Below are 23398 nucleotides of genomic sequence, written 5' to 3'. Positions count from 1 at the left end.
TGTTTTGTTAGTTTTAAACAATTTCATCAGTGACATCTACTTTCTTAACGGATATGCAGATCTTAATGTTCAGTTGCAACTGTGGTAAAACACAACTGTGCAGTGTAGTTATGCTGCAGGGGAACTGTGAGAGGCAGGCCTTTTTAGCAGAATAATTTCCAAGCAGCCTAAGAAGCGGATCTGTGTCATTTTTCTACTTAATTACAGTACAGATAGAAATGCTATAATTGCTCTTTGCAGATGGAGTCCCATAATTTCCCTGAGACAATTTTCACATTATTCCCAGACCATTCAACATTCTTTTTGTCACACTTCATGATGTAAGATTTATTCATGAATGAGAACCAAACATAAACCCACTAAACTCGGTCTGCCTGCCTGAGGATCCATTGCCTACAGGTTGAAATACTATTTATAGGGAAGATTAGGTCTTTAGGTCTTCATCTCTGTTTTAACGGATTCCTTCAGCTGTGCTTAGTCTGATGTGTGTCATCATCGATGTATTGGTAAAATGTGTGATATAGTGCCTGCACATGTTCACCCATTCATACAGTTCTACTTATGTTCATGATCCTGAAGTAAAAGACAGACAAGAGCATTAATTTTAATACATATAAAATAAATAAAACATTGAGTAGATATTTCCCTAGAATTTATGAATTTGGATGCTAATGCCAATGGATATTGCTGTTTGGAATTTTATTTTAGGGGGTGCTGTGTTTCTAGCTAAACTGAATGTAAACAAATAAAATCTCACTTCACCATACCAGTTTCAACAGTACGTGCTCTTCTCTAATATTAAAATAAATTTTCATTTCCCTTTCCTATTTAAAAGGGGAAACTATCAGTACTAGTAGTGTCAGCATATCATTAAGTGAATTGGTCCTAGCCTCGTCAGTCATATATTAGCAATTCTGTCAACTTAGACTGCACTCACTCCTTTTGCCACCTATGAGTGGTTTTAATAGTTAAAACATTAGTTATTCTCCAATTATGATAAATTTCTGCATTCCAGAACAGATATCTTAACAAAGCTATATATAGTATCAGATGTTCTATGTTAATCACAGGAATACGTTAAAATACCTGCCTCCATGTACCACAGTAAACAGAAGCAGGCTATCCACCATATAAAGTTCAAAGAAGAGGTGAGACATCATATTTATTCTGAGATGCTGTGAGATGGGAGCATGCATACAAGGATGCGTGTGCGATTTGTGGAGAAGCTAATACACAGAAAAGTCATATTGCAGTTTGATATCCAACAACAGCCATACTTTTCCCTTGTAACATTCCACTACAAAAAATACAAATCCTAAGACCTCCTCCCCTAGCAGGTTGAAGAGAACTGAACGTAGAACTGATAAAAATTCTTTTACTATACATTCATTCATCACAAGTAATTAATTGCCTTCTCTGTCAATCCTTTGATGTGCACGCATGAGTGTATGTGTGTGCCTGTATATTCGTGAGCTCTCCACCTATCACTGTCTGAAAGTATTCTATTATGTAAGTACAAATTCTCTGCAGCCACAGGTTTCTATCACTTCTTCAGCTTATCTATGCTATGACCTTGAACAAAATACAATGCCAGGCTTCTACTTAATAGAAATGGAGAAGGTGCTCAAGATTTACCCCAAATAATGGGGATATGTCTGGGAAACCCCAAAGCAAACTTCATTCTCCAGGTTGCTGTTTCTTGAGCTTGTTCATACTGGCCATCTGTCCCTATACTATGCTAACAGACCTGCTCTTTGCTTTCAGCACCACGGTTGAAAGTTCATGCAATTGCAAAAGACTTTTGCTGTCTCCAAATACCTGGCTGTACCATATGGCTGCATATATATGAAAAAATATCTCACTTCTTTAGGATAACCTTCCCCAAAGGCAGTGTTCTCTCTGTCGTACCTATTTTAGACTAAATCAATCTCCCCTATCTGGGGCTATCCTACAAAGAAGTATCCCCATTCTAATATGCTCATTCGTCTACAGTGTATTTATTTCTAAACACTCTAGTGAAAGATTATTTTCCACTTTGGTGATGAACACATTAATAGATGATGGGAACAAACTTTTTTGGATAAAGCTTTCTCAATTTTACTGCATGTTAAGATAAAGTGATGGGAAAGAAAGACATCACAGAAAAGAGAGAGGAAAAACAGAAAAAAGCAATGTTAACTATGTTAAAAGAAGTAGTGTTCTAATGCGAGGAAAAGCCAAATCAGGAGTATTAATCTTGTAGCACTCCAAAGAAGGAAGGGGGGGGGGGGGGGGGGGGGCGTCAACAAATCACTAACGACCTTTTTGCTAATGCACATTTCAGTAGCTTTTCAATTATTTTTAATCCTTCTCCTAATTAGAAGTCCCTGGATTTATTGAGATATGGTAATTTGTCATTTTTTGTTCTTAAATATAAACACACAGTCTACATCTAATAAGGAACATAAGGATCCTTGTCTGAATTCACATCTCCCCAGGTAAACATAGCATCAAACACCAGATAGAGGAGAAGAAGCAGGAAAGCCACTCTGATTCTCCTCTAGAACTGAGATTTTGTCATGCAACAACATACACCAGACAAATCCAGACAGATGAAGTCTGTAGTGCAGCAAGCCAACCACAGATTCTGTAAGGAGATATACTTTGACTTAAATCAGAAGTAAAACTTGCAAGACAACCTATTTTCTGGCCTCTACATGCTATTCAGGTTCTCCAAAATCTTAAACCTGGTATACAGCTTCCATGTTCCCCTCCCTGCTAACCACCAAATGAGAGAGACACTGCCACGTGCTTCTAATTCACTTGCACATTCCAAATCGGCAAGATGCTTGAACTGACACCAGAAATGCCTGAGTCACCTCATTGATCTTAGCACTCATGCTCACATATAGGTATACTTTTAAGTACCTTGTTGAATCAGGACCTTAAAGTGCATTTAAGAGGCTCATGAACCCTGTTAGCACTGGAAGTTAATATTAAATGCATCAATAAATGGTGAAAGATAAGATGGCTCCTTAATACCACATTACAGAGCAAAATATTTCTGTAAATTAACTCAGCCTTCAGAATGGGTGGACTGCAAGAAAATTATATAATATTTGGCTATTTAACATAAAATCAAATTCATTCTGGGAATTTGCCCTGTCAGGCATGTATTTCTCCAGTAAAATGGGTGTATTTTTATTGAGACTAACATTTAAAATATTGCCCACTAATGTGGTATCATTGCTCATGCAGAATCCAATTTCTATTTATTCTGTACAGAGGTTACAAGAGGTGTCTATTTACTGAAGCCAGTTCAATAACTGAATGCAGAAACGTGTATATTTACATTTACTCACAGTAATCTATCATTTAGCTGTTTGTACTGCACAGACCCGTTATTGAAATATATTGCTTTTTCTCCGTAATTTTCTCCTGTCTTGTTTCATGTAGACTTTCTATTACATTTCTTGTACCAGCCACCTCCACCCCTCTAATTGCTTCTCTTACCAACAATCTCAGTGTTTAAAATGCAGTAGACTCTTTTACATAAAGATCTGCTGAGAGGTTCCGTTTTTCTTTTACATTTTGTCAAAAATCCATAGATAGAATACAGGGGCAGGTCAGTGGCAGGCTATGTAAAAGACTGACATAGTTGACACAAGAAATATATTTTTAAGTGTAAATGTTAAGAGCAGTGCTTTGTACCAGTGGAAGGTTATTACAGGAGCTCTTTGCTCACTCAGGTCAGGATCCAGTAAGTACCAAATCAGAAACTCACCAGGGAGGTTTTAAGGCTCCCTGGAGTGCCTGACCTCATACAGAAAACAAGAGGAAATCTGTTATCAGGATACACTCACAGAAGTAACCACTTAAATCACAGCCTGCACACATTCTTCCTGGAACTAAAAATGACTTTCACGAAGAGTAACCAAACAACCAAACACTCACCACCTTAAGTGCTGACAGACCTGAAACATTTTAGTAGGTGCAAACATGTTGCACTCTACTAATTTATTTTTTAAATGCTAGTTTGTTTTATAAATGTTCCCCAGAACTATTTTAAAGCCAGTATAAACTTATAACCAAGTATAACCAGAAGCTATACATTGAGAAAAAAAATATATGTTTGTTGTGGTTTAGCCCGGCTGGCAGTCAAACACCACACAGCCGTTCGCTCACCCTCCCCCCTCCCTCTCCGGGATGGGGGAGAGAAACGGGAAAGTGAAGCCTGTGAGTTGAGATAAAGACAGTTTATTAAGACAGGGAAAAGAATAACAACAATAATAATAATAATAATAGTATTAATAGTAATAATGTGTACGAAATAAGTGATGCACAATGCAATTGCTCACCACCCGTTGACCGATGCCCAGCCTATCCCCGAGCAGCCGGCCACCTCCACCCCGGCTAGCCACCCCTATATATTGTTCAGCATGACGTCAGATGGTATGGAATACCCCTTTGGCCAGTTTGGGTCAGCTGTCCTGGGTCTGTCCCCTCCCAGCTTCTGCTGCATCCCTAGCCTGCTCGCTAGCAGGACAGAGAGAGGCTGAAAAGTCCTTGGCTTGGTGTAAGCACTGCTCTACAACAATTAAAACATCAGCATGTTATCAGCGCTCTTCTCATTCTAATCCAAAACATAGCACCCTGCCAGCTACTAGGAGGCAAATTAACTCTGTCCTAACTGAAACCAGGACAATGTTGCATTTAGTATTTCAACTGGCCTTCTGATAATACTGGAACATTTTCCATATAGAATTCAATATATTAAATATAGTTTCCCAAATGCTGCTGGTACATTTAAGATAAGTATTTACAATACTTATACTTTACAATACTTTACCCAGCATGTAAAGGCAGGTAGGGTATTCTCACAGGCTCTTATTTATTGTTACTCAGTCACATGGTAACATGAAATGAAAAGCAAAGGTGATCAGAATAAACAACGAATGGAATAAAATAATTCAACTCACTTCTGAAACCATAATGTAAGGCTGCAAATTTCGGTAGCTGGTTAAAAGCAGAAATTCCTTTTAACCTTTATTTTGTGCCATCATTTCCTTTACTGACTTCCACTGTTCAGGCAAGGTTTTGCCATTTTTGTTGTATCTTTTTCCAAAATTCATAAACTGAATTAATAAGAAACAATATTCTATTCATCACATATACGCATATGTGGTAGGTGAAATTTTTGTATTACATGCAGACAAGGTGAATCAACTGCACTATATAGACTGTTTCATTGAAGAACTCCTAGTAACTGTGTAAAGGTTAAATTTCTCATACAACAAATGACATTCAACTTGCACTTTTCCTGCATATTGGGACCAGTATTACTATTGCTGGAATTAGCTATGTTTACAAAGGTGAGACCCACCTCTGCCTGGGAAGGGAAAGTATTTAGCTGCATAAGTACAGTTCATATAGATTAATATGGAATTTCGTTCATATGGTTATGGTGTGATGAAAACAGATCTGTTGTTTTACAATGTTGTCCATGACAAAGGGAAGAACTCAAAGAAACGTTGAACTCTGACACATTTTTCTATGACTGCTCACTGTTTACGTTTATCCAAAACAGACCTGACTCCAACCTTGCTCAAGCTGCTGTAAATTAGGAAAAATTCTATTTAACTGAGTTACATTGACATGGAATCACCTAATCCCATGGCTCTTTTAGGATAAAATGCTATTATTTCATATTTCTAAATTCATCTTCACAAAAAGGCAGGGAAACAGCTAATAAAGAGAAAATCCCGAGTGCATTTTATATAAAATATTTCCGGGTTGGCAATTGACATTTCGATCTTTTTAAGAATTTGTTTTGGCTTTGGTAACATTATCATACAGGCTCCAGATAAATGGATATTTTACTGTCACAAACTGCTAGCATAGTAATGAACTGCCAGGCTGGTCTTAACATATTCCCATTTGGCTTTCCTTTAGCTATTAAATTTACTAATTGCTTTCTTGTACTGTGGGTTACCAGCTTTGAGTATGTGTTGATTAAAGATCAGCATGCCCAGTAGTCGATCACCTGCTTTGTAATTATACCTCTAAGGCTTCGTAGCTGATTGAACAGTCTGGTTCTGAATATTACAAGTGGTTTTATTTTCACCTTCCTGGAATATGACTCTCAAGAATTGAATGGACATCCAGAGCCAGATGTAGCTTGCTTCTGGCAACAAGGAGTGGAGGAGTAGTTTTAGCAAGAAACAGAATTCTATGTGCAGGGAAATTATGCTCAACAACATAGTAAATATAGGAATTTACATCTCCAAGGTCAGTGTCAGAGCCTGTCTTAGACTCCTTGCATAATTGTCTGATGAAAGCTATGGGTTCTGATGATAAAGTCCTTTTTCTACCATCTGCATAATTTCATGAATTTGCTAGCCCCTTTCTAGCCTGAAGCTGCTTTTCTAACCAATTGTCAATGCATCAGCATTCTTTCTCAAATTTTAATTATTCTTTAAGTGATTCCCCAGTGAACTCCACATATGCTGTAGAGGCAGAAGGCTGGAATCTTTCTGAACAGTGTTCATCCAAGTCCAGTCTGTTTTCTGTATACCAGCTGGCATTCACTAGCCAAGGGTATAACAGGGAAAACAGGAATAACTTGCAACTGCCTATTAAGATATCATTATTCAGTCTGCTTAAAATCAAAGCTCCAGGAATTTCTTCCTGTCAGTGCAGTTTTTTACTTTTGGCTTTTTTTTTTTTTTTTTTTTTTGCTGCTTAAAGAGAATTCATGAGTTCGTGATCTACTATTTGTAAGAATACAAATAATGCAACAAATATGTCAAGTCGTGAAGCTACAGACACTTTATCAAAAAGCAAATACGTATTTCACACCGAAGTATGAAGTAAATCAGAATTCCGTTGTCATTTCCAAAGAAAGTAAAGAAAACTCTACTCATACTGCCACTGGAGGCATAAAATCCATACAGAAGTCCTAAATAAGACAGGACAAGTTCCATACCAGTCTGAAACTCAGCAGCCAATTCCATGCTCACTCTAAAAATGGATTCAGGACAAATGTCAGCCTCGCAGCACAGAGGACTTCCTAAATGTCTGTGACAGTTTGCCAGATATTGCTCATGTTCCATGAACTGCTGGCTGAAATCAGTGTCAGGCAGATATCACTATCATAAATACTCAGGAATACTATTATTAAACTAGCAGAGACTGAAACTAAAAAACAAACAAACAAAACACATATATTCTGATTTATAGAAAAAATATTTTGAAATCTATTATCCTTTCTTCTTCTGGCATTTACATATTTAACAATAGTATAAGAAAATGAAGATGAACTTTTCACAGAATTTGAGTCAGTATCCGAAAACAGCATACAAACATGAAAAAAGACTTAAAATGATAATTTCTTTATTTTTCAATATTTTTGTTGTCACTATGTACCATATTTATTTCATTGTCATATATTTATCATATATCATCAGTGTTTCTTTAGTGTCAAATACTGATGCACTGACTATGTTTCAGGTGCATCTCCATTAACTTTTGAGGCTCAATTAAAATTTGCAATATTACTATGCTAAGCGGCTTATGAAGAATCAACAACAAAAAAATACAATCTTTAGATACTGAAAAGCTGATTTTTTTTTCTTAGTAATCATGTCTCCTGCACAGCTGAGGCATCTCCTTTATCAACTAATGGGAAATAATGAAATGATTCCCTGATGACAGTGGATCTTTGTTGAAAGTTTTTAAAATGTATTGTTCAAGTGTTTTCAGCAGTTAGCCAGCTTGTGGTCTCTCTTGTGGCTGTCAGCTGAGAGACCCAAGTATATGACAAAGTGACAAGAGAAGTTAGCATCCCCATTAGGCACAAAAACAAGACCAAAACAAATTGACTAGTAAACTGTTGAACCTGTCTCTGGCTATGAACTCATGACAATCAGGTAGCTTCCAAGGTGTAACACTTGTGAAAAATCCACATTATTCTTCAAAAATGTAACTGCATTGATTTAAATTATTATGTTAGTTTATACCCTATGCATGTTGGTTTTTATATTATAAATCATGCAGGTAGAGAAGGTTTGCCTACTTCACTGATGTGTTTAACTTCATCACTGGATTTTAGCAGAACATACAAATACAGCTTTTGTCTTTTTTTGAAAGTTTTTAAATTATAATTCTACTAAAAGCTAGTGCCTGTAAGGTGAGAAAACAGTATTTTAGACAAGTGATTCATTAAATCTTACCTTCAAGGAGATGATCTTGCTCTAATAAATCAGTAATACACATATAGTGTATTTAAGACAACAGTGGGATTCAAGTAGCAAAACTGAAAGAAAATAATGTGTGCAAAAAGATTAGCCACCTTATCTAGAATTTAGATTACCTGGTGAAAAATGTAATATGAAGTAATACTGTTCTGTAACTATTACATGCAAAAATTGTCTTACAATACAAAATATTCGGTGGAATATCAAGCTTAACGTAATAACATAATATTTTCCATTTTTATTCTGATAATTTAATAAATGATAGAAAAAGCTGGAAGAGACTTCTTTAGACCACCCTACGAAGTTGTCATATCTAGACCGATTTAAGGTATAAAATAGGGAATATAAATTCTCTGAATTAATTTCAGTTGCAGATGAAAAAAAATTCAATCTGAATTTTGAATCCAGAGTAAATGAGTGTATCAGAATCCCTGAGAAATTCCTTCAGTGGTCAACTATCTTTAATATTTAGAATCTGCATCTAATTGACAATAAAAAAATTTCCAACCTATAAAATCCCTGTGTATAGAGGTACTATTAAGTTGTGTTGTTGTGTTAAGTTGTGCAATACTGTTCAAGTAAGTGAAGTTAATTTAGTTTTACTACAATGTATATGGTATGCTGTTTTTATATATTAGAAGCTATTTCCTTTCTCCTTGAAGTTAGTTAATTGCACTCTTTCCAGTTTGCACTACATCTGGGTATCACAGGCAAATTGTTAATAACTTCCCTTATATTTTATATTTTCAGCATATATACTATGTATTTAATTCTACATATTCTATAATTGCATTGTACAATTTCTGTTATAGGTATCAGTGTAATCCTAATTTAAAGCATACATATAAATTATTGAGATTGTGAAGAAAAGTTCCGAACATTAAAAGTAGCTTTGCACATACAAGACTTTGGTTCTAGAAATTGCTACGGCCACTTTACATCGCACATCAGCTAATTCCTAGCCAATTTGTTGCACCACCCCCATCCCCGATGCAGGTGATATTAGCAACAGTTCTTCTGTAGTCATTTTTTTTAACAGATGAGGAATACAAAATAGTTGGTGATCATTCCTGATTCAAAAATGGAATACAGTATCAATAGCTAGAATTCGGGTAATATGACTCACAAATTCATAACACTCTATCTCATACTCTGCTACTGTTAAAGAAGTGAACTGTTTATAAACATCATTCAGTTTTGTCCCCTCGCTACAAGAAGGACATCAAGGCCCTGGAGTGTGTCCAGAGAAGGGCTACAAAGCTGGTGAAGGGCCTGGAATACAAGTCCTATGGGGAGCAGCTGAAGGAACTGGGGTTGTTTAGTCTGGAGAAGAGGAGGCTCAGGAGAGACCTTATTGCTCTGCAACTACCTGAAAGGAAGGTAGGGAGCTGGAGGTTGGCTTGTTCTCTCAGAAAACTAGCAATAGGACAAGAGGAAATGGCCTCACGTTGTGCCAGGGGAGGTTTAGGTTAGAAATTAGGAGACATTTCTTCTCAGAAAGAGTAGTCAGACACTGCAATGGGTTGCCCAGGGAGGTGGTGGAATCACTGTCCCTGGGGGTGTTCAAGGAAAGGTTGGACGTGGTGTTCAGGGACATGGTTTAGTGGGTGACATTGGTAGCAGGGTGACGGTTGGACCAGATGATCCAGACGGTCTTTTCCAACCTTAATGATTCTATGACCATGAGGAAGGAACCAGGAATCCTTTGATCAAAACTTAAAACTTGGGTACTCTGGGAAAATCTCACCAAACCACATGCAATCTACCTGTGATCATTGGTACTGGAGACAAAAAAGGCTAAGATGTTTGTCTCTAATTAGTAAGATTTTTCGTTTTAATGGATTTAGACTGCTGATGATTACCTAGCAAGTATTAAACAAAAAAAATAAGATGACTTACATCCCCTGCTATGATCAGTTGATAATTCTGTTTATGAGTTTAAAACAGGAGACTCACACTTTCAGAGCTGTCTTTCCATCAAAAGATGGACTTTTGGAAAATATACATGATGTATATTATATGCCATACATGATGTATATTATATGCCATACATGATGTATATTATATGCCCCCCTGTGACATCAGAAAAAAAAAAGAGACTGGAAAGGGAGGAACATGCCATTTGTAGCTGTTTTCCATTTAAGTGTATTTTACCTCTTATGCCTTTCAAATACTTAAAGAATAACTCAATCCTCTGATGTAATGATGCTCACATAATAAGATACGTACCTGTGCTCAATAAATACTAAGAATGTCCAGTGTACTAATGAAATCAGCAAGGTTCAGTAGTTTTTTGCTGTATAGGATGAAATCTCCCTCCTTGAGATGTAACCTATGCAGAGTGTCCAATTACCTGTCGGCAAAGGTGTATTTACCTTTCAAAATTTCAGTTCACTTGCAATGCTATGTAACCCACTGCCTGACAGTTTCTGTTAGATCTGCCATGGAAACAATTCACATTTAGATCAGGTCCTAAACTTTACTAAATAGAAAACAACTGTTTTTCCACTCTATTAAATTATCACTGTAAACAGGATTTTGGCAGCAGGTTATCACAGAGTTTCAAAATACTTTTTCTACAATCCATGTTTAAATTTAAAGTGACACACAAGCAATGATTCTTAGCTACATAGTAAGAAAAGCTACAGATTTTCTTACCATATGAGATATATTTGTAGGTTCACAGATGGCCAATGAATATTTCTAAAGAAATTTAATACAGCGTACCAAAAAAGTTTGAAACCTGACTGCTGAAAGTTAAGATTCTGTAGTGATATTTACTTCTGGAAACCAATAAATACATCCTTTTTCACAATACTGCTGAGCATGTGAAATTTGAATTGAAGAAAAATGAGTTATAAGTGCTGAGCACTTTGGGAAACCAGACTTAAAATGCCTTTTTCAGTAAGTAGGCACAACACGTAGCACACTACAATTAAATATGGATGAGCCTAACTTTAAGCACATGGCTTTAAAAATCTTTGGCTGACATTTTCAAACAAAAATATATGATTCACATATTTAAAATTATTTAGATTGAAGTGAAAATGAGGAGATAGCATTTACAAATATGATTATTTCTAATAGCCTCAAAAATTATTTGTTGGCTGTTATGTTTTCAAAGCTTAGTCTAAACAAGTTAGTGTCCTCCAACAGGTGTACAACCAAGTTTTCTTGGGTCCAGAACATTCTGTTTATTTTTGCTCTGTAGATACACATGCACGTAATTTATTTTTTTTTCTGGGAATGTCTTTTATGACTATTTTCATTGGAGTTATTTCTTTCACAAAACCAGATGTATCTAGCCTTGAGAAATCTCGTCAGATGTATGAGGGGAACTCTTTTGCAGGAATGGCCAATTAAGAGGTAAAGTTCGACTAAGGACATGAGTTCAGTTGGATATGACAGCTCATGAGAAGGTGGCACAGGATCTTGACAACTAATGCAGGGGCTAAGGACACAGCATGAAGTGCAAGGCAGAAGTGAGAGTGACAGGACTAAGCCGCAGCAGCTCCTGGGGGCTGTGCAATTAAGCTGGAGAGGAAGTTCTGCCTAGCATTGCACTATTTGTGACAAGGCAGAGGCTGAGTGAAATCATTTACATTGTTCCTCACAATCATTTGCATCCCTCCTTGCTGATGTTTGCTTTCACTGACCCAAGCAAAGCTGCAACAGTCTCCTAACCTCCAGAGGAGGTAGGTACCCTGAGATACACAGATCTCCATGCCAGGCAGTTATTCGCTGGACACCTCTCATCTCTGTAGTCTGTGCCTTCCACCACAACATCCTTTAGACCATAAGCCACATCTGGAAGCCCCAAATCCATGAGAATTTATTCAGTTAGGTGGTCTCTAGAGGTCAGCCCTACCCAGCATTTGCCAGGAATCACACCTGCCTAGCATAGCCTCTGCTCCGCTGTTGATTAAAATATCCTCCCTGGCAGAAAAAGGTGAGATGTCAAAAGGTGAATATGAAGACAATGAAAGCAGATCATCAGGAAGTTTTTACAGAACTGGTCTCCACAGAGAGGTGGCATGAACAGGGAGTTCAGGAACAGAGCAGCAGGAAGATGGGTGTTTGTATGTGAGGGCCTGATTCTCTGGAATAATGCAAGAAGTACCAGCAATGGACTGGACTGGGAGAAGCTCTGCATCAGGAGGGCCGGGGACTGGTGGTCTGAATTGGAGACCTAGCTTATATATCCACACTGCAGACCTCCCTACTTGGAGGCAGGGTTCAAAGAAGAGAACTTCCAGTGGCAGACAAGATTTAAGAGAGAGGTTACTGCAAGAACTCAATATGTAAAAGTTCATGGGACCAGATGAACTACATGAAGCTATATCTCAGGGTGCTGAGAGAAAAGGCTGACTCTTACCAAGTCTGCTATCCACTTTGAAAAGTCATGAAGATGCAACAGGTGTCCCCACTGTTTGGAGAAAAAAAAATCTTGCAAACACCTTCAGAAACCCAGGGAACATGCCATTTAGCCTCACCTAGGCCCCTTGGAAAATCCTGGAACAAGTCCTCTGGGAACACATTTCCAAGCACAAGAAGAAGGTAGTGACTGGGAACAGTGAACATTATTTTACAAAGGCTAAATCATGCCTGACCAACCTGATTGCCTCCTGGGATGCTATCACAGACCGATGTCCCTGGACAGGGGGCTGAAGTGGGGTCCGCTGCTGGGCAGGGACCATAAGAACTAACAGCACCCTCAAGACCCTGACATCTTCTTTCCCTCAGTCTGCTCTACTGAGCAAGATGAAATACTACACTGTATCAAAGCCTTACATTCCAAATATAGTTATTTTCTCTTTAATTTTGCAATACAGTTCCAGCTTCTACTGCTTACTCATTTAATCTTTTGCCTTGTTTCTGACATAATGACAAAACTTATGAAACCCTGTGTGTCAGCATCTCCAAATAACAAAACAAAATCAAAAGGTACTCACCAGTTCAATTCTAGTCCAACAGATAGCTATTTAGTAGTTATATAGTTCCACCTTGCTTATCCACTACTAACCAAGAAACCAACTCTGTAGCACGGTCTACAAGCAGAGTTCTCTGAGATCCTTTCTACAGGCAAAACTCAATGCCAGCTTTGGATGAAAGGGATCTTAACAATTTTTTTTTTCTATTGATGTTTGCACAGATTATAACTAGATCAGATTAACTTCACATCAGACAAGTTTTTGTATTGGGTTTGTATTGTATTTTAACTGGCCATTTGTACATTCTGATTTTAGTTACCTTTTGCTCCTTCACCTTTTCCGTATCACTGTAAAAAAAAAAAAAAAAAAAAGGACTATAATATTTAAAATGAAAGCAAAGTATGTAACAAAGAACTAAATGCTGTTTAAAAAAATAAATAAAATAATGGCGTCCTTTCGGAAAATAGCAAAAATTGTGCTGGCAAACAGGATCTATGTTGTGTGCATGAAAAACCATTTTGCCAGCTGGAACAATGAAAATGTTTACAGTATGTTCACAATATGATTTATTGGAGTTTACAGCTCTGGGATGGGTATGTTCTCTAAGGTACTAGATTGCCTGGAGCCTACACATTTCTCCATGTTCTTAAATCATTTCCAAACAACTTTTAAAGTATATTACGTATATTTGCTAAGCCTTCTTGTTCTCTGACAGCCAGAACCACACGTACAATCTGTGGGATCTATGCAAACAGATGGACGTTAAAAAAAAAAAAAAAAAAAAAAAAGAGCTTGCCCAAGTGAATTCACCCCAAATGCATAACCAATGACTTGTAGATACCATTTCTACAGTAAGTAGCAATGCATTAACACTTTGATATTACTGGAGGTAATGTCTATTTTTTAGTTTTTTGTTTTTAATGCACAATACATCCAGAAATAGTACATTTATTTTGGTCAAGAGGCAATGCTTTAAAAGACTGATTAAGAGACCATGAAGTTCATGGTATGATGTACAGCCCAGATTCCCAATAAATGAAAGTGCATACATAACATAATTCTTGCCCCAAACAATCTATCTTCCCTAAACAGCATGGGTGAAAATAGGATCTACAGCATTTTGAAAGAAAATTCCGAGGTCAAGTCTACACAGGAGGAAGGGAGTAGACAGACATTACTTTGAAATAAGATTTATTATCTGGGCAAAATAGTGCACAAGTATAAATATACCGTCTTGAAAACAAGGCTTCCTCAACTACAAACATGAACAGAGTTAATCCATGTTTGCTTATGTATGGCAGTATAACCTAATGCAAGGTTTTGAAGTGTTTGTGTTAAACATGAGACTTTTTGCACAACTGTTTTTTCAAGCTACTGTAATGGGGAAAATCACATCTACTCCAGTTTTTAATACACATGAATAGGTATTAATAACTCTCAATTCATAACAAAAGTATTTCATTAATGACCAAAATATTTCTGTAATCGGAGAGGCAGTCATTCCAAAACATGAAGAACTGTTTGACTAATTATAGATCATAAACAAATATAAAAATGTTAATTGCAAATATTTGCAGTATATGATGTGTTTGTTATACTTGGTTTTTCTGTTGCATAACATCCACTTTTTTGTATAAAATATAGTTATGTATTCCTAAAGTTGTTATATTTGCAATAAATATAAATGACAGGTGCTGCACAGGCAAGAGTGGGACTTGTGATGGCATAGCCAAAAAGAAATTTTCTTTGGCATGCCCTCAAAGGGCAGAATTCCTGCATATGCCACGGCTTGAGTCACTGCACCATGCAGGCTGACCACCATGACAGACTGTGGCGTGGCGTTCTCCCCTTAACCCCCAGCTCCAAATCCTGCTGAACAAGTGATTACACCACAGACTCACACGACCAGAGATAAAAGGGAGCAAAGAATGCAAGCACTGCACCTACAAAGACTAAAAACATTCTAGCAACTAACAAAATAATTACAAAGGGGAAAATCCTGAATCCTTTTTTGTGATTGGAACATGAGCTGAGCACAAGCTCCTCACGAGTACCAGACTCATGTTTAACTGATTTGAAAGGACTGAGCACAGGGCATAAGGAAAAGAACACATGAAGAAGCCCCATATGCTCGGTGTGGATGTGGACACACTGTCAGCTGGCCTGCAGACTGATAATCCACCTGTCAGCAGGGACACCCTTGACGCTACCTGCCAGGGAAGATGTGATTCAAGCCAGCATGGCTCGAGCATGGTGTGCACATGATTTTGGCTCAAGCATGTTGTGCACATCATTAGATTAATGTAGCATTTTACTCTGCTGATGGGCTACAGCGTAATAATCTCACTAACCTTCATCAAGCAGTTTTCCAAAATCTTCTAAGAAAACAGCACTTAAAAAAAAAGACATTCATCGAGCAGGTATAAATCTAGAAACAAGGAATGCAAGCCATAATTGTACATATGGCTGTACAGGGTAAATGCTAGTTAAGTGGATCACTTCTCGTGTAATCCAGACAGTTTTGCTGAACTATCTTTATTACATTTTATTCCACTCACTTTTATGGCATATATAAATCTCTCCAGTGATGATTTTTATATTTATTTCCATATCCCCCATTTAAAATAATAAATAGCACTAGTATCAGGCCCTGCAGAACCTATTCGAAATACTCTCATTTGATTATGGTTTTCTTCAGCTGACACTTGTAGAGATTTGACAATAACAAGTTATTAATTAATTTAGTAATGGCCAATGCATTATCTAGTCATTATCAAAGGTTATCCTAGAAGCAGTATCCTAGAAGCAGAAAAAGTCATGTTCTCTTTTTGTTATAGGTGAAACATGAGCCATTCTTACACAAATCACTCTACAGTTAACTATAATTCTTTTTCACATATGTTTACAATTTGAAGTAGTCTATACTTCATAATGCACAATGCCTGAAACAATGCATACAAAAACAAGGGCACAGAAGATGTACACATTATCTTATAATGGCAAAATGCTTCTATTAAGGAGTAATCTTCTAATTATGAAAGTAACCTGGGACTTGCTGTGATAGGATTTGAATTCTTCAAAAGCACCAGTACCTTTGTTTGCCCCTCTTCTTCCCTGTCATCTGAGGAGCTGAATTTATATTGCAGAAGCTTGAAAAGCAATTATAAGTAACAGTTTACAGAATTAGGTCTTTCATTATTTCTCATCAGTTATATTTGCTTTAGAGTAATTGGTAACCGTGAAACTGTTTTTTTTTTTATACTTCATTTAAAGGCTGTAAGTCACCATACCTAAGAACCTGAAGAATAAGGCACGTTTCTAATGTATTAATATACTTGTTTCACTTTTAGTTCCTGTGTCCAGTTTTATTTATCACAATTGCCATAACTTTGCAGCTATATAGACATTTTTAGTTATATTGAAAGTTGTTATAAACCTGCCCTAGTAACCCTATTTAGTTTCCATATGATACAAAGATACGTGAGCATTTAGTTCTTGATTTTAAATATAGAACATGCATTTTATATGACTGTCATCTAGTAATTCTTCCTTTTTTAGTTCCTTAAGCAAGTGAGTGCAGCATGAATAAAATTCAAGATTCTAGTAATTTCTGTATGTATTTACATGTTCATTTCTGTCAGTTACATTTAGTCAAATATGCCCTACAGTAAGTCAAATTGTCCTCAAGCAGAGATTTGATGTGAAATCCAACTCATGACTCTCCTGGACACCAAAGCTGGTTAAATCTTCACACACTTCACACATTCTGTTTTTTTTTTGTTCCCCCCACCCCCCCCGGAGAAGCTACCTTCTCTTCTGTATGCAATATAGCTATGGGCTGGCATTATAGAACAGAATGAGGAAGTTACCCTAGAAAATATGGGTAACAGAGTCAGAGCCCCTGTTGTTTATGCATTCATGTTCAGTTCTCTGTTGTCAGTGCCAGGAGATAGATGCCTTTAAGCATACAGATCAGCCTGAGCATTAGGGATTCTTGAATACTTGAAATCCGAAGTTATACTTTCCTAAATAAAAATCACATTTTTTTCCACCAGAGTCTATGTAATTTATTTTTTGCCCCAGTATCGTCTAGCATTTTAGTCTACTGTTACACCGTTAACATAATGAGGGCATTCCTTTCCCATGAAACTTCTAGAAACTACAGTAACAAGAACAGTTACATTTTTTTCCCCCTGAAGTTTGCTAAATATATAGCTGAAATAGATTTTGTTAATATGCACGATAACCAATATTCTAGGTACTTGCACTGAAGCGCAAGTATTTAATTTTAGGAAAATTACAAATAATAGGTACAGTGGAAGTACACTGCCTTCTTAAAAAGTTGAATACCAACTGTGTATGTGTCACTGCACTTTAATATACATTACAACATTTAAAATAAGCATTAAATATTGGAATTCATTATATATTACTAATATATTGGGTACATTAAGATTGCTGCTTGGATGTAATAGTTCTCGACATCTCAGCCAACTCAAGCTTAGATGGATCATTATACTGTTTATAAAAGTGCTATGTCTTACAGCTCATAAACACATATTATCTGTTAAAATAAATGCCAAAGGTCTTCCAACTACTGATTTCATCTTTTTCCCCTAAAAATGTATCATCATTATCCTTTCTGATTCCTTTACTTACATCCATCAAAAATACCACAGAAAAAAAGGCATTTGGGGGACATGCAATCTATTTTCAACGTCTCATCACATACTTACAATACAGTACATCAAATGATGTCTTTTTAAAAGTGTGGTGGGTTGACCTGGACTGGCTGCCAAAGTCTCACCCAGCTGCTCTTTCGCTCCCCCTCCTCTGCAGGACAGGGGGAGAAAATTAGGTGGAAAACCTCATGGGCTGAGAATAGAGACAGCACTCACCGCTTACCATCCCAGGCAAAACACACTCAGCCTGGGGAAAAGTACTTTAATTTATAGCCAGTTAAAAATAGACCTGAATGGTGAGAACAGAGACCAAAAAAAAAAAAAAAAAAAAAAAAGTAAAGCACCTTCATCCCACATACTGCCATTTTACCAGGCTCAACTTCACTCCTCCACTCTCAGTCCCCTGCCTCCTCCCCACCGAGCAGCGCAAAGGCACTCACACCTTTCCTCCGCTCCAGCGCCGCCTCCTGCCCAGGGGCCGCAGGGGGCTCTCTGCTTCGGCAGCTGGAGCCCCTCCTGCCGTCCTCCCCACCCCCCCCCCCACCGTGCCGGCAGGGCTATTTCTCCCCCTTTCTTTTTCTCCCTGTCTTTCTCTCTTTCTTTCTGCCGACTGCCGAACAGCTCTATGCCCTCATTTCTTCCCCAGGCTGTCCCTGAGGCGAGGCGCCGCCATCTTGGCTGCTGGGCCCAGCCGTGCCCTGCGGTGGGGCTGTTGGGGCCATGCAGCAACAACACAGCCACCCATCCCGTGCAAAAAGTTACAAAAAAAAAGTCAATATATATAGTGTGTGGTTTATAATGAATGCTAAGCTGCAGTTTCAAAATTCAAAGGAAAAAATATTTCTGTAGAAATCTTCTCAATGGTTTGCATCCTGACACTCCCTGGACCCAGTTCTCCCTTCACACTTCTTTTTCTCCATCTTTTCACATGTATCTCCTTCCTTTTTTCTTCTTTTCCTCATTTACAACATTGTTAGAACAGAAATAACTTGTATTGGTTGAGATACATGCTGTTTTGATAGATAATATTTTGTTATTTAAAAAGTATTGTTAATGTCTAGCTCTCTTTATTGTTTTATATATATATATATTTGAAATAAGAAGAGAAAAATAAACCTTCTTTTTACAAAGAAAGAACCTTATTAAATACTATTCCAGAATGGCTTTAGCAAATCTTTGCATTTTAAATCTTTTTGACAGGCTCTTAAAATAATCTGGTTATTGGTAGGGTATAATTATATCAGTCTACCATCAATTTTCACTTATACTGCTGCAGTTCACTAGAATTAAATGGATTATATGTGATCATTAAGAACTGCTAAATTTAATGCCATATTGGGAGGTAAATTACCTTACTCATATTTTAAGCCTTGGTGAGTGCCTTAGAGATGGTGCAAGTCAAACTATCAAACTACTCAAACACGGCATGGGAGACAGCTCTTTGTTTGTGCCTGCAGAAATCACCACCTTGTTTGACTTCACTTGGGCCTCTGCACTGCCTGTGAAAGTTTCCAGACTCTTATTCTTTGAGGTTATTTTCTAATTTTAATGCTCTTGTATTATTATTATTATTATTATTGATTCATGAGAAAGGTGAAAAGGCATATCAAAGGCAAAGGTGTTGTAATGCTTTTCTTTAGTATTTTCAGATTGGAGATGCTACACTATATTAGTAAGAATGGTCGTTGCAGTGTAGCAGTCATTGCCATCCATTTTCAGACAGACACTTTATTCCATTCAGAATGTATGTTGTTTGGAAAGAGATGGCATTTTCTACTTCTATTGCTTCATAGCAGAAAACAGAGCTTTCTGTTGTTTTGTTTTGTTTTGTTTTGTTTTGTTTTGGGGGGGGCATAGGGACTGGAGAGGGACAAACATCCCAGCTTCAGAAGCAAAACTCCCCTTGATTTTATACTTGTTAAAATTAACCTATCACATCTACGGTGATGCTTTGCGCAAGCATAAATGGTTATGAAAATAATGTTTATACACAGACTTTCTTTACAAAAACATGATTAATTACAACTTTGTTGTGCATTTTAGTATAAGTTCCACCAGCTTTGTAAAATCCTTTAACCTACCTATGAAAATTATCGAAGTAGAAAGACTGGGAAATGCAACAACAGAAGGAAACAGTTTTCAAAAAAAAAAAAAAATAATTGAAAACAAGATAGAATAAATAACAGGTCATTTGGGGAGGAAAATTTCTATAGGAAAATCAATCAGCATTTTAGGATTAACATTCGAAAAACCTCCCCATATTACATGCATTTTCATCTTAGACTTGTGTTCTTATATCAATGCGATTCAGAATTGCAATTCAGTCCTAAAACTTGGAAGGCAAAACTGAATCTGAATTAGTTGCTGATAGGAACCCTATTCATTTTACATTTGAGTTTATCCTTGTTTCTAATCTACTAATATAGGAGGATTATTTCATTAAATTAAAAAGAAATTTATATGTTATGTATACATGCTATGCATGCAATTAGAGATGGTTTAATATTTGGAAAATGCTTGTTGATACTTTAACATCTTAATGTTATACAAATTATAACAATTTCGGGTTGATTCTTAACTGCCTGGGTCTTAATGCTAGCAGGGCTTTCAGGCCGCTTTTCAGTACTCTTCAATGCTCATACTGAATAAGTGGCTTTGATGAAATATAATGAATTCTCATAGTGGGTATTAAGTAGGCATAGTGACTTTAATTATCAATTTTATAGCATATAATTCAATGTGATATACTTAAAAGTTAGTTAGCTAATTGATATTAACTGGGGATACTGAAATAAAGGATGAAATAACATGTAGACTTCAAAAAAAAAATCAACCTGGCTTGTAATATTCTCTGAAAAAAAATAATATATATATGTATGTATATATATATGTTTGCTAATTACAAGCTACACAAGACATCTAAATAGCTCCAGCATTCAAAACTTATGCTATATTTTTTATTATTTTTAATATAAATGTAACTTATGTTTCAGCTTAAAAAGTGACTGCAAGGAAAATGTTATGTTTTTTGGTGTCTCTTTGAACTGTGTTGAGAAAATGGAAAGGACATGGATGCACTGAGTAGACAGAAAAGGTAGACAAACCTAGGAATAGTGCCTGGTGGTGGCAGTTTGTATATGCTTCTCACATATGTTTGCTTTGACAGAAGTTTAAATAAAATACTGTGGTTTAGCACACCATTCTGTCTCAGATCACAGTCAGTATCATTCGTAAGACCTTATTACAAATCTGCACATAAACAGGAGACATCTTTGTTGGATCGAGAGGGAAAAGGAAAAAAAAAAAATAAATAAATTCCAGAAATGGAAAACAGAATGGTTGTGATTATACAGGCTCCATGTGTCACCAGGCACAAACCAGACTTACTTTTCAGAACAAGTGCATGTATGTGAATGCACATGCAGGCTCACAGTCATGTTATATAACTTAAATTTGAGATATGTCACCTTGTGAAACTTTGTTGTGACTTTTTTTATATTTCCATTATTGATTATCATCCGGTAAATACACTGTCACTATGGTTACTTCCTACTGCTGCTTGTTTAATAGCTAAATAATTTGTTTATATTTCATAGTTCTTTCATTTCAGCCCCAGAGAGGATTTCAGGTTTGAACCAATCTGTCTCCCATCAGCACTGTTAACCCTTAAAACTGGATGTGGGTGCCCTTTAACAGCCCTCCAAAATTCTTAATGTTAGCAGTGAGAGAGAGATCTGACACAGGTCTTTGTACCACAGGAGCAGGTCTAGTGTGAAATTAATAGCCTAAGGCTAGGCAGTTTTAGAACACCTTGCTCTCTGGACAAGCCACTGTTGCATATTTACCTTGATTTCTTCATGTTTCGCCTTGGATTAAACGGATTTCTCAAAGTTGACAGGAAATGTTTTTCCTTACATTTTGCAAGTGTTAGGATGGCTGATAGCGTGGCAAACTTCCTGCTATATTAATAGTTAAATAGTTAAAACTTCAGTTTAGTAATTACTTGATAGACAGATGAGAATGGCAGCAGTGCATGGAGCCTATAGCTCTCCAAAGGAGCTTTTAATAACACACCCTCACTGACTGCTTAGGACAGTTTAACAATACTGAACATGAAGGAGAAACAGTAATGAGTACACATTTACTATTTGTGAAAATACCAGTGTACACAACATAATTTGAAATCCTTTTTGTCTTACCCTCGTTGGCTACAAGTTTCATAGTAAACCCCATCTCCTTTGAACTTTCTGAAGCCTCTGAACTTTAGAAATCAGACAGCAATCTGTTAGCCTGACAATTAGCAGAAGACCAAAATCAATGGGTGACAAATAGCTGTTACTTGTAGAGGGAATATCGTGCAGCTCTGATTTTTAGCAAAATCTCCTGCACATCTCTAATGTAGCTCCACATGGGATTACAATGTCATTTCAGAAAGTGGATTTGGCATGTCAGAGGCCCAGGCTGTGACCCATGATAAATCTCATCATGAGCAGACCAGAAGTGGACTATTAATGTTATTACTGTCCAGCACCAAGGTCAAAATAGAACATCAGAAATTTATTTATTTATTGTATTTATTTTCCCAGCTTTGTACTTGATTTCTTTTAGTTGAAGGCTTACAGAGATTCAGAAATGTTCATACCTTCAATTTTTCTGCATGACTTCAGCTTCTATACATTCATAGACAAAAACTTTAAAGGCCTGGCACTTTTTACTTATGCAGTTACTTTAAAATTGTCTAATGATGCTGAGTGGAAACTACTGGTAAAGAGGACAGCCTGTTTATTTATTCATAACAAAATTATTCTTCTGCTTTTGAAATTGGGTATATTGCACTTTTCTCTGATAGCTTACTGTTACTCTAACAAATGTCTGCTTTTTTTCCCATTTCATCTTCTATTTTGAAAATGTACTAAAATGTTTTCTGAAATTAACATCTCATTAGAACCTTGGCAGGTAAAAAAGTAAAGTGTTGCTACAGTTCTGTTCTAATAGCATAATGCAAAGTACTGCTATAGGTCAGAAAATAAAAATGGGCAGCTTAATCCACCGGTATTATGATTCTGAAGTGGCAGATTTTGAAATGTTCTAATTATCTTGCCCATATGTTTAAATGTTCACTGGCTTAAGGCCAAAAAGGAATACATTATAGCTGAAACACTGCTAAATAGAATGCACTGAATATTCTTCATATAAAACCTGAGCCACTGATAGTGATAATTTAAATTCCATCTCTGTCAACTGACAGCCCATCAAAATTATTTAGAAGTAGAGTCTGTCTACCTCTGTGGAACTGAAGCACACATTAAAATAAAAATACTTCACTACCACTTGAGAAGTCTATATAAGTCTAGTGAGATCTGCCATTCCTAGAATCAGGAATTTCCCCATACTATTACTAATATACAGATTTCCCCATAGCTACTGATAATTCCAAATAGGAGAAAAAATACAGGCAAATATCTGTTGGATAGAAGATCTTTGTTTTATGAATATGCTATATTCTTTAGGTATGCAGAAGCATAAAAACATGCAAATTAACACAGGACAC

Source organism: Cygnus olor, chromosome 2 (genome assembly GCF_009769625.2).
Source record: "Cygnus olor isolate bCygOlo1 chromosome 2, bCygOlo1.pri.v2, whole genome shotgun sequence".
Lineage (NCBI taxonomy): Eukaryota > Metazoa > Chordata > Aves > Anseriformes > Anatidae > Cygnus > Cygnus olor.
This window is presented reverse-complemented; position numbering follows the sequence as displayed.